Genomic DNA, 13,306 nt, shown 5'->3' with positions numbered 1-13,306 from the left:
GAGGAGCGACTAGGTCAGTCACCACCGAATGTTCAGCACCAGTGTCAATCATGAAAGAACTCCTTTTTCCCCCTATTGCTACATCGACCATAGGCTCCGGTCGGCCAAGGGGGATGGAGCCCGGTCGGTATCAATAGTCTTCCATGACAGTGTCAGCCAAACCCACAAAGTCCCTATCCTCTCTCTCTCGGAGTCTCTGCGCTGCTGGGTAATACCTATCTCCACTAATGCTACCTCTATTATTCCCACTATTTCCTCCAGGGCCTCCTCTTCCTCTCGCTCTGCCTCTATAATTATTGTTATATATTGTCCCTCTGTGGACACTCACTTCTCCAATGCCCTTCTTCCTTACAATACGCGCATTGGTTCCTACTTAATGGCTCCCTATTCCACTTATTCTCTCCTTTTTCCGTTCCCCTATATACTTCCTTTTCCCTTCTATCTATGCCTGCGATAGCTACCGCTAGCATATCTGCTTTCCTTCGCATCTTTCGCTCTTCCTCCTTTTTCGTCTCTGTCTCCCTATTCATATAGACCGTATTTGCTATCTCCATTAGTTGGGTTATAGACATTCCTACAAACCCTTCTAACTTCTGTAGCTTGCGCTTTATATCTCCGTAGGCCTGGCTGACAAAGGCAGAGTTAACCATCCGGGAATTCTCAGGAGCCTCTGGATTAAAGGGGGTATACAACCGGTATGCCTCCAGTAATCGATCATAAAAGGCACTGGGCGATTCATCACATTTCTGTAATACCTCAGCCGTCTTAGACATATTAATCGCCTTTTTCCCTCCGGCTTTCATGCCAACAATAATAGCGTCCCTGTATGCTTTTAAATGGGCCATATCTGCGCCATTGACATTCCACTCCGGATCAGTATTTGGATAATGGGCTGCGGCCCATGCTGCCGGGTTGGCCTGATTTTGTGTACGGGCCACTTCTTCCAGCGCTTTAATTGCCGCTTGATTTATCCGTGTCCTTTCCTCGTTATTAAACAATGTCATAAGCAATTGCTGGCAATCAGCCCAAGTGGGATTATGTGTCTAGACTATGGTGGTAAACAAATCCGTCATGGCTTGAGGTTTATCGGTGTATGAGGAGTTATGGGTCTTCCAGTTAAATAGATCAGTTGTAGTGAAGGGAACATAAACGAATACAGGATCAGCGTGTTGTAACTGGCCCTCAATGTTAATATGTGTCGGGCCTGGTGTCAGTCGGAGAGGCATTTGATAATGTCGGGGTTGGAGGGTACCGGTCAGTTGTCGGGTTAGTATGGGGCTTCGTTTAGAAATGTCAGTTAGGGGTTCCGGTCGAGGGGTAGTAAGACGAGGGGAAGGGGACGCTTTTTCTTTACTGAGGGGGAGGTCAGTAAGTAAAATATTCCGGGCCGGGCTGGGAGGAGCCTGACCAGGAACTAGAAATGACATCAAATCTGGATAGGTAGGGTTAACAGAGGTAGGTACCGGAAGGGGAGGGTTTAGAACAAGAGGGCTGGACTCTGAGCTAGAAGAGGGAGTAGGAGGGGACAACGGGGCAAGGGGAGTAGCATTACCAACAGCACCTCCTCTTCCTGTAGAGGAGGAGTAAGGGGGCGGCATGGGGATCTCTGACTCAGGAGGCGTGTCCAAAATGGGCGTAATTACGGTCTTAGTGGACAAGCGAGTTCTGGCCACCATGAGGCGACATTGTTCCTCGTGGCATACCCGGATCCATTTTGGCAAGTCATTTACGGCCTGCTTCCAACAGTCAATATACGGAAACTGGCCGTAAAGTTCAGGCCTACCTGATACAGCCACGTGTACACGCTGCACCAGATTAGAATGCAAACTGCCACGTGGTGGCCATGCAGCCACCAAAGTAGGCCATTCCCTACTCAATAAAGTAGTCAGGCCTGTGGGAGACATCTTTACCCCAAAATCACATACATTATATCCCTTTTTAAAGTTTTTCAACATACATCCTAAGGGATCCATAACCGTTGAATCTGACGTACCCATACTTAACAATGAAGCGTCGTCTCCAACAGAAACAAAACAAACACACTTCCAACGGTCACACCCGTTCCCTTGGCAACAGCACCACGTGGTACGGTTACTAGGCGAAACGCACACAACAAAACACTCAGGGAATTCCCGTACACACACAGCTGTTACATCAGTCACTAAATAACTATTACTATGCTTTTTGGCGAAACTGTATAATCCCCTACGTTATAATTCTCAGTATTGAATTACCCGTCTATAACACACCCCAGTAACATCGTCTTTACAAACAGTAGTTATAGTACGGTTAGCATTGGTTAGAGTACAATTTAAAGTCACAGTTCAATCAGTAGTGGTTATGGTGTTAAACATACAACATAGACAACAGTTATTAGTGGTTATTTACAGTATCAGTAGTTATTATACATGGTTATGGTACCGTGCGCTATAATACAGTTACACACTATTCACACTCTCGCTAGACGGCAGAGCTCACGCTATCTAGCGAGATATACACTCTACTACAACAATCTTTAACACATTTACAATTCCCAACTAATCTATTGGCCAGTACCTCGATGGACTACCTAAAACTATTTACATCCGTTTTGGTTAGCCACGCTGCCCAAGCACCACATATAGCGAACTAGAGGGCGGAAATTACAACAGTACCCTCTTAGTCTATCTACTCTATCAAAAGTCTAGTGGGTTCCAAGTTTACACGCCTTCCCACTTAGCCAAGATAGGTTGAGAGCTAGCAAACGATAATGTACACCAGAGTCTGCTTAGTCTCCCGGTCCCTCCGACCTAGCGAACGTAATATACACCCTAGAACGCTAGTCTAGACAAGACACTGGTGTCCGGCTTGGTCTATTTACACAGGACCCAGCCTGACTCCAATACCAAAATTAAACGGGCTGACTACAGGGCGTTTAATTACGAGCGGTGCGCCTTCGCTCCTTCCCTCCACTGGAGGGGGCCAATTCCATACACAAATAACCCCTTATGGGCCTACCGCACAATCAGTATCCAATACCCCTAGTGGGTCCACCGTCTAAAACAGTAGTCGTCTTACCTCCTCGTTCCTGAACCTGAGTTCACACTCATCAACGGGGACACCCCAGCACTTACTACGTAGAGGCCGATGATCTCCTGGACAACAGATCAGTGGCGCCGAGACGAAAGGAGGTCCACGCAGAAGTTCAGGGGTGCAGCCGTAGAGAGCGTGGGCAAAGATAGACCGTCTCACACCTCTGCTTCTCAGCTACCGTTGAACGATGAGCTTCCCGGCCAATGCACCAAATGATACCGGAGAAACTGACGGAAGCCGAGCAGAGAGAGATGGACACAGGTTTCTTCAGGAAGGAAGAGATCTTTATTCGATTCACCGACCGGGACTCAGAGGGACTAATGTCACCAAAATACAACAAGATCTGAGCTCCGAACATACAGTGTAGGTCACTTATATAGGCATATAACTCCACCCATAATAAGCTCCACCCACACATACTCTTACCCAATCAACCGAACAAAGACTAACTTCCTGTTTGACAACATGGCTTGTCCAGCACAATGGAGGAGGGGAATACTATATCCTGTATTCTTGCACATGCTCCGTTGTATCTTTGCTCCGTTGTATCTTTGCCACGTGCAACCAACCGACCGATACATCAGTATATGCATGTACACACACCACGTGGCAATCTCGGCCTACTAAATTTATTTTTACCGAGATTCCACCACAGTATAGCACCCTTTTGTGTCTTGTGTTTCTTGCTCCCTAAATTCTTCTCCTCCTCACCTTCCCTCCCACCTTCACCTTTCTATCCTGGTACACAATTATGTTTTATTTTTTCCTTCCTATTCTGTTTCCTATTCTGTTACGCGTTCCCCCACTCCTCCTTTTATGCATATTTTCCTGTCCGCTCGCACCTCCCACGCCTCCCTGCTCTGTCAGTCTCTGCATTGGCTTCCAATTAGATATAGGGCTCAATTTAAAATTCTGGTGCTTGCTTACAAGTCCCTATATAATGCTGCTCCAACCTACATATCCTCCCTAATACACAAGTATGTCCCGTCGAGGCCCCTACGCTCTGCCAAAGACCTACGTCTATCCTCTGTCCATACTCCCACCTCTAATGCTCGCCTCCAAGATTTCTCCAGGGCTGCACCTTTTCTGTGGAACTCCCTTCCCTGCTCCGTAAGACTTTCACCCAGTCTCCACTCATTCAAAAAATCTTTGAAAACTCACTTCTTCAAGAAAGCATATCAATTAAACTGTTAGCAGGTTTTTATCCCCCATCCCCCAGGACTCCTTTCCTGCAACTGTCAAAAATTACCTACTAGTCCATCAATAAATACTTTTCTAACAACCTACTTCGTATCCCTACTTTTACCCTTTGTGTCACTATACCCCACTCCCTCTCCAACTGTCTGGTAAAAATTACATGTCTGTTAGTCCACCCATTGTACAGCGCTACTGAATGTGATGGCGCTATATAAATAATAGAAAAATAATAATAATAATAATAATGAAGTAGTGATGGAAAATTGCACTAACAGGAATAGGGGAAAAGTGCAAGTGGTGTGACAAAAAAAAAAACGTTCTTCCTTCATTTTATGAAGATATTTTGGTGCAGTAAAAAAAATCTTCTTAAAAGGCTAAAGCTTCCTAGTACTTTACACTAATAAGATGTGGAGAGCTAGGTTCCTTTAGAATCAATCTTCAATGTAACATTTTTATGAGATTTCTTATGCCTTTAAATATGAGGTGATCCTCTCAAATGAGTATATACACAAGGAAATTAAGTTTTTTTTTAATATATATATTAGTCACCGTTAAAACATTTTATTTTAAATTGTTCACGTTGGTTTTATAGTTAAGGCTATTATTTTGTTTCCTTATTGGCATTGATACTGCACAAGAATTTAACCTATTTTTTCTAAAGATATATCACTGTAGTTAAAAACTCGTAAAAAACGTAATATTTTTCTGATATTTTGTACTCCTTTAACCCCTTCAAGACCGATGACGGTTCAGAACCGTCATCAGAAAAATCCCCTTGAGGACCGGTGAGTGTCCTGAACCGTCATAATGGTAATATGTACTTACCCGATCGCCGTCATTCCCCCGGTGGCGATCTGCGTTGCTCCCGGTGTGGGGAAACTGTCTTACAGCCCAGGCAGTCTCCCCGCGGCAATTAGGACCTCATGGCCACATGATCGCTCAACGGAGCGGTCACATAGCCACAATAGGTGTCCAAGTGTCTGCCTGCACACTGAATGTGTAAAATAAAAAAATTAAAAATGTTAATGTTTATAAAAAATATAATTATTTATGTGTGTATATATATATATATATATATATATGATATATAGACATATATATATCATATATATAATGTCACACTAAGTGTATTTTTATATTAATATGTACATATATTTATATATATATATATATATATATAAATAATTAAAAAATACACTTATAATTAAATTACACACACATATATATATATTATATATAATAACTTTATATATTGTATGTATATATATTAATATATTATTAGAAAAAACAAATAATAAGTAAAGAAAAATAAATAAAAAACAAAAATAATAATATTTTTCTTTTAAATTATATATCTATATGAAATTTTATTCTAACTGTATTTTGATTTTAATATATATATATCAAAATACACTTAGAATGAAATTATATAAACATCTATGTATATATAAATAAATCAAAATAATACGAAATATATATATATATATCCATATACAAAATTACATAAATAATTTCATAAATATACACGTACACTTCAAATATATAAATATACATATATATTTAAACGTGTGTATTTATGTAATATTTTTGCATAATTAAGTAATTTTATTGATTGCAATTTGAGGGACCTGCCTGACAACCCAGGCCGAAAGTCCAGAGAATTTAATTTGCTAGCACTGTATTTAAGCATGTAACTTTCTATGACACCCTAAAACCTGTACATGGGGGGTACTGTTTTACTCGAGAGACTTCACTAAATACAAATATTAGTGATTCAACACAGTAAAACATATCACAGCGATGATATTGTCAGTGAAAGTGACATTTTTTTTGCATTTTTCACACACAAACGGCACTTTCATGATGATATAATTGTTGTGATACGTTTTACTGTTTTAAAACACTAATATTTGTGTTCAACAAAGTCTCCCGAGTATAACAGTACCCCCCATGTACAGGTTTTATAGCGTTTTTGAAAGTTACAGGGTCAAATATAAGGGTCAAATATTTTACATTTAAAATTTCCATGTTGGTTATGATGCCTTTGAGAATGTATGGTAGCCCAGGAATGAGAATTACCCCCATGATGGCATACCATTTGCAAAAGAAGACAACCCAAGGTATTTCAAATGGGGTATGTCCAGTCTTTTTAGTAGCCACTAAGTCACAAACACTGGCCAAAATTAGCGTGCAATCTAGTTTTTTACTTTTTTCACACACAAACATATATGAACGCTAACTTTGGCCAGTGTTTGTGACTAAGTGGCTACTAAAAAAGACTGGACATACCCCATATTGAATACCCTGGGTTGTCTGCTTTCAAAAAATATGTACATGGGGGGCGTGGCCTGACTGCACATGTGAGCGGACGTGCAGAAACGGAGCTCTCCCGATCCGCGGCAATAAACCGACTTTAACAGCAAGTTGAACCCGAGAAAACGAGCAAACAGAAACACCCAGCCATAGGTGAACACCCAGCACAAATGGCATCAAAAAAATTTAAGCAGAAAACCTTAAATTTACACCTGGAACGGCCCCAAACCGCGGAGCCGAAAATCCAAGATGGCGCCGACGGTCGGCACTCTCCTACCCAGGGCTCTGACACAAGAGAATATCAACCTGCGCCTGACAGCCCAGCGACTAATGCCTCAATCAGGCTAATCATGCAGGAGCTGCAAACTTCATTCAAGGCTGACATTCAAAAAATTACTGCGGACATCAAAGCTGACATCCACAGTATAGGGGAACGCACTGCCTCCCTGGAGGACAGGACAGAAGAATTGGTGGACGCACACAATGTGATGGCTGAGGCCTACACGGAACTCGAACGCAAGCTTAAGTTTCTGGAAGACAAAATGGCCGACCAAGAAGACAGAAGCAGGCGGAATAACATCCGTATAAGGGGTATACCTGAGACCGTAACGCAACAAGACCTATCCAGGTATGTTAAAGACCTGTTTAAAATCCTGATCCCATCGCTGTCGGAGTTTGACCTCATACTCGACAGAACTCACAGACTCCCCAAGCCTAAACATCTCCCACCCGAAACTGCTAGAGACACAATTACTAGAGTGCATCACTTCACTGTCAAAGACAGGATCATGCAGACCTCTAGGATCGCGAACAAGTGGCCGGAACAGTACAGAGACATTAAATTATTTACGGATCTCTCTGCAGCGACTATGACCAAAAGGCGCACGTTTGCGCCAATAACAGAAGCGCTGAGGAGCGCAAATATTCCTTACAAATGGGGCTTCCCCACAAAACTGCTTGTTAAAAGGAATGGCATCGACAGACCCATCATGACTCCTGAAGACGGCACAAAGGCACTGCAAGATTGGGACGTACCCTTCCTATCCACCAGCCCTAAGAAGAAACAAGCCCCAGCCCAAACACCTAAGGCACTGCAGAAGGACTGGTCGCGAGTGTCTAGAGCCTCCCAAGCACGCACAGATCCTGGAGAGGCACCGACCTGAGACTACCCGACTACTGCCAGGTCGCCCCTTATTAAGGACTTTGAATACAGGTTTATACCGTTCATGTGTTTTGTTTATGTTATAATATTGTTCACCTATGTCACCCTACCAGGGTTTAACTGTAGGCCATAAGCCTAGCCGCTACGGGTGAGTAACACCCGGATGCACCATGCTCTACGTTCTTATAGATCTCACGCGCACCGAGACCCTAGTGTTACACCTCGTGTGGTACACCCCCGAGGCCTTAGTAGCCTTTCATCTCCGTTGCCTTAGGCAACCACATGTCACCAGAATGTGACTTTCGGAATTATGTATATAGTTTAACCCCCTGTTCTGCTTTCCATCCCTATCCCACCCCCCCGATGAGAGTATCGTGCAGACATAATCTAACTCCTGCACATTATTACAAACCGCCCAGACCTATCAAGGTTACAAAAAACGCGAATACCCCTCAGTATGGCCTGAACGAGAGGTCGACAGACTTGGCTAAACCTTACGAACCACCGGCGCAGCACGCCAAACAATGGTTAGATGGTGATTAAAATTATGTCCCTCAATGCTAAAGGGCTTAACTCCCCGAATAAACGGCGCCTGGCCATTCAAGAGGCAAGGAGAAGTGGAGCCCAAGTAGCATTTTTCCAAGAGACCCATTTTAAATGGGGCTCTAGACCCAAATTCACCTCCAAATGGTACCCACACGATTTCCACTCATGCTACTCGGCCAAAAAAAGGGGAGTCTCCATAGTGATTGGCAAAGATGTGGTGTTCTCCTTAGTTAGAAAGATTAGTGACAAGAAAGGTCGTTATCTAATTATACAGTGTATGTTGAACAATGCTCCCTATACTCTCATTAATGTGTATAGCCCCAACGGTAACCAAAATTAATTTTTGCTACGAATTTTAGCGCTGACTGATATGTATAAACACGGGGAGGTGATCATTGGAGGCGACACAAATTTTTTATTAGATAGTACCCTGGATTCCTCATCGACAGCCCAAGTCAAAAGTTGCACACTCAAACACAGGCACGCACTTACAACAAAGATATGTTCCACACTAGCCGCAGCACGCATGGTAGACCCGTGGCGCATTCTACACCCAACAGATATGGACCACACTTGCTACACGGCAGCCCACAACAGCTATTCCCGGATAGACAGATTCCTTATTTCCTCTATATCAATGGCCCGGATAGAGGGAGCCACAATTGGAGTAATGACATGGTCGGATCATGCCCCCATCACACTCAGCATTAGCGAGACGTTCTCCAACAGAGGCTCAGGCTCCTGGAGACTCAATGAGTCCCTCTTAACAGACCCATCAGTGGTGTCCCAAATAATACAAGATTTACAATACTATATCACAGAAAACAAAACCGATGAATCCTCAATTGAAAATATCTGGTTAGCACATAAAGCGGTCATAAGAGGCAGTTTCATAAAACATGCTAGCCATGCTAAAAAACTGAGAATGGCAGAATACACCAATTTCTTAGAAAATATCCGCACCCTAACTCACCATAACAAAAGGGACCCAAACCCCGCCACTAAATCAGAACTTCTGGCCCTTCATAACAAGCTAAACACCATCGAACTGGCCAAAACAACATACACACTTAGGAAGCTTAAACACAATTTTTTTTATGAGTGGCAACAAAGCTGGGGCTATTTTAGCGTCGCAGCTAAGGAAAAGAACTGTCGCCTCCAGGATCGCCTTCCTCCATGATTCTAAGGGCATGAAAGTAACAAACCCCCAGACTATCGTAGATCAGTTCGCCAAATACTATAGTGAATTATATAACTTGAAACATGACCCCAACGTCACTAAGCCGACACAAGATACGATAGACGGTTTCTTATCCTCACTCCACCTACCTAAACTGACAGAAGAAGACCTTATACCCCTAACACGACCCTTCTCCTTGGACGAACTCACAAAAGCGATTTCCCGACTCCCAGCACATAAATCACCAGGCCCAGATGGCCTCACGAACGAATATTATAAGACATTTTCTCCCACCATAGCACCACTGCTCCTCCAATTAGTCAATGAATGCGCCACTAAAGGAGCGCTCCCTGACGAAATGGCACATATCTCCACTCTCCCCAAACCCGGCAAACCTCCCACACATTGCAAAAACTACCAACCCATCTCCCTCCTCAATGGGGATGCCAAATTATATGCAAAACTGATCAGCAACCGACTAGCCCCCCTCCTCCATAAAATAATCCATAATGACCAGTCAGGGTTCATCCAGGGCCGACAGGGCTCAGACAATACCAGAAAAATTCTGAATATGATCTCGACGTTAGAGTCCAGAAAATCACCAGGTCTCCTTCTCGCATTAGACGCGGAGAAGGCCTTTGACCGCCTCAACTGGACCTACATGGCCAAAGTCCTAACACACTTTAACTTCCCAGCGCCCATTGTCACTAGCATTATGGCCCTATACCACCGCCCGGCAGCGAAAGTCTCTCACGGGGGATTCCTATCCACTGCTTTCCCCATCACAAATGGTACTCGACAAGGTTGTCCTCTGTCTCCCCTTCTATACATACTCGCACTAGAGCCCCTAGCCCAGAAGATCCGGTCTCACCCCGAAATAATAGGAGTCGATATCCACAATAAACCGTACAGCTTAGCCCTGTTTGCCGACGACATATTTATAGCACTGTCGGACCCAAACCGCTCCCTCACCCCATTGCTAGACCTCCTACATCACTTTGGAGACATATCCTACTACCGCCTCAACCAGGACAAGACCCAAGCCTTACCGATAAACCTACCCAAACCTCTGCTAACCTCGCTCCAAATTTCCCACCAGTTTGATTGGAAGTCAACTTCAATCACGTACTTAGGAGTCAAAATAGCCGCCTCAATCTCTACTACCTCACATTTGAATTATAGACCCCTACTGACATTATGTAAGGTAGAAATGGGCAGATGGAAGCACACTAATATCTCATGGTTAGGGAGAATTAACACGTACAAGATGATGATCCTCCCACGTATCCTGTACATCTTTCGTATGATACCACTATGGATTACCCCCCAATTCTGTAAAGCCCTACAAAAATTATGTGGCACCTACATATGGAACGGGAAAAAACCAAGGGTATCATTGGGGCTTCTCCAAACAGCACCACGACTTGGAGGAGTGGGACTCCCAAACCTCCAATTATACCATAAAGCCGCAATGCTTTCTGCAGGCGTGCTCTTACATGCGCACCCAGGTGCGCTCCAATGGGTGGACATGGAGAGGGCACAATTCACAGATGCATCCCTAATAGAACACCTATGGACACCGAGGAAATTTAGGGCCAAGCGCACTGACCTGTTCCCGACCACGCAAATTACAGTATCCACATGGGATGCATTTATGGACAAGGTGGGCTACAGGGACACATTACATCCCAAATCCCCACTCTCCGTCTTACGAGCTATAGTGCTCAGCATCCCCCTAAAAATATGGAACACAGCAGGAATCACAACACTGTCACAGCTTTTGGACACTAAGGGCATTATCCCGTTTCCAACCCTCCAGCAACAGTGGCAACTCCCGAACAAAGCAATATTCTCCTATTTACAAATCAAAAGTGCACTACAAGCACACACGCTCCCACTACATACCGCGCCAAGCACAACCAAAATTATCCCTTCCATACTTCTGAGTAGGTGTTGGACGGCACCCACGAAACCCAAAACACTCACACTGAGCTACAAAGCTTGGCAAGAACTCTACCCTACCGCATCTCATCCCTACAAAAACCACTGGGAGATGGACTGTGGGATAACACTGACAGACCAAGATTGGCTCCGAGCCCTCAATGGCCTCTCCAAATGGACAAAGTGCTATACGCACATTGAAGCCCACAGAAAACTCCTATACCGCTGGTACATGACCCCTCAGAGGCTTCATCGCATATACCCCAACACATCACACACTTGCTGGAGGTGCAATGACACTGTGGGTACTCTGGAGCACCTGTGGTGGTCATGTAGTGATATCCGGCCTCTTTGGACCGCGGTATCAACAACACTAGATCAACTGCAGATCCCCAAATTCCACCTGACAAAAATCTCCTGTCTCCTGCTAATACTCCCTGACAACCTCTCCATCACACAAAAACAAATCACAGCCCTCACTATATTGGCAGCGAGAAATCTGCTGACGCAAAACTGAAAATCCCAGACCTGCCCATCTTTGGCCCAACTCCAGAATAGACTCTCCCAATACAAGACATACGAGAGAATGGCAATTATGTCTCCACAAAAGAAATTGGCATTTGACACGGGATGGGGTCAATGGGAAGGGGAGCCAAACGACACGAGTGGGATCTCTGAACCCGATACCCGTGATGACATTCACGCAGAGGCACAACCAACCATCTCCCCAGGTTCTCCAGCACGCCCCAGGTAACGTGAGACCATGCTAACTGAAGAATGGTAGTCGCGCAACGCATAGAAAACTAAGCACAAGGTATTCTTTACGTACTCTCAACCCCCCCCCTCCGATAACCTGCTATCCTCCCCAATCTCCCCCACCCTCCCCACCCCTTCTACACCCCCTACCCTGACTCATATTTCAGCTATAACTCGCTTACTCCACAAAGCGATGGCACGCAAACGCAGAACTGTGATGTAGTCACATGAACAATGGACCTGCTAAAATATGATGTATCAATGTAGTAACTACCTCTAAGTGTCCACCTTTGTTCCAATGACAATGCTAATCTGTTCATAAAAGAGCTGTAAATCTATGTAACCCCCCGTTTACCTTCCCTTTCTTCATTCTGTATCCCATATTATGCTTGCTGGAAAACAATAAAATATAAATTTGAAGAAAAAAAAAATATGTACATGTGGGGTGTGATTCAGAGATTTATGACAGATAATAGTGTTACAATGTCACTATTGATACATTTTAAAACTATATATTTTGAAACAGCAATTTCCTATTTTTACTTAGCCCTATAACTTGCAAAAAAATGCAAAAATCACGTAATCACTGGGTGTTTTTAAACTCAGGACAAAATTTTTAATCTATTTAGCAGTTTTTTTCATTAGCTTTCGTAGGTAAGTAAAAGACTTTTTCAAGCAAGTGTCAAAAAACATGTATTTTTTTCAATTTCACCATATTTTTTTTTTTTAAAGTAAATTATATGACATGATACAAATAATGGTAAGTAAAGAAAGCCCTTTTTGTCCTGAAAAAAAACTATGTATAACTTCTATGGGAACAGTAAATGAGAGGAAAATTACAGCTAAACACAAACACCACAAAAGTGCTAAAAGAGCCCTGGTCCTTAACGTACACTATGGCCAAAACAAGCCAGTCCTGAAGGGCTTAATTAGAAAATAAGTGTGACGAATTGAACCTCGTCACTCGTCATGGTTTCTTGGAGGGGTCTGCTGGCCAGCCTCTTACCTCAGGACTATGGCCCATGTGTTAGACTTTGGTTCAGGACTATGGAAAGGCTTTGTTCGTGCCTTTTACCTTGTCTGGTTCGATATATAGGATTTACCAAATTGATTATACTTATGCTGTTCGTATGCCGAAC

The sequence above is a fragment of the Pelobates fuscus genome, chromosome 4 (genome assembly GCF_036172605.1).
Source record: "Pelobates fuscus isolate aPelFus1 chromosome 4, aPelFus1.pri, whole genome shotgun sequence".
Classification (NCBI taxonomy): domain Eukaryota; kingdom Metazoa; phylum Chordata; class Amphibia; order Anura; family Pelobatidae; genus Pelobates; species Pelobates fuscus.
Note: the sequence above shows the minus strand (reverse complement) of the source record.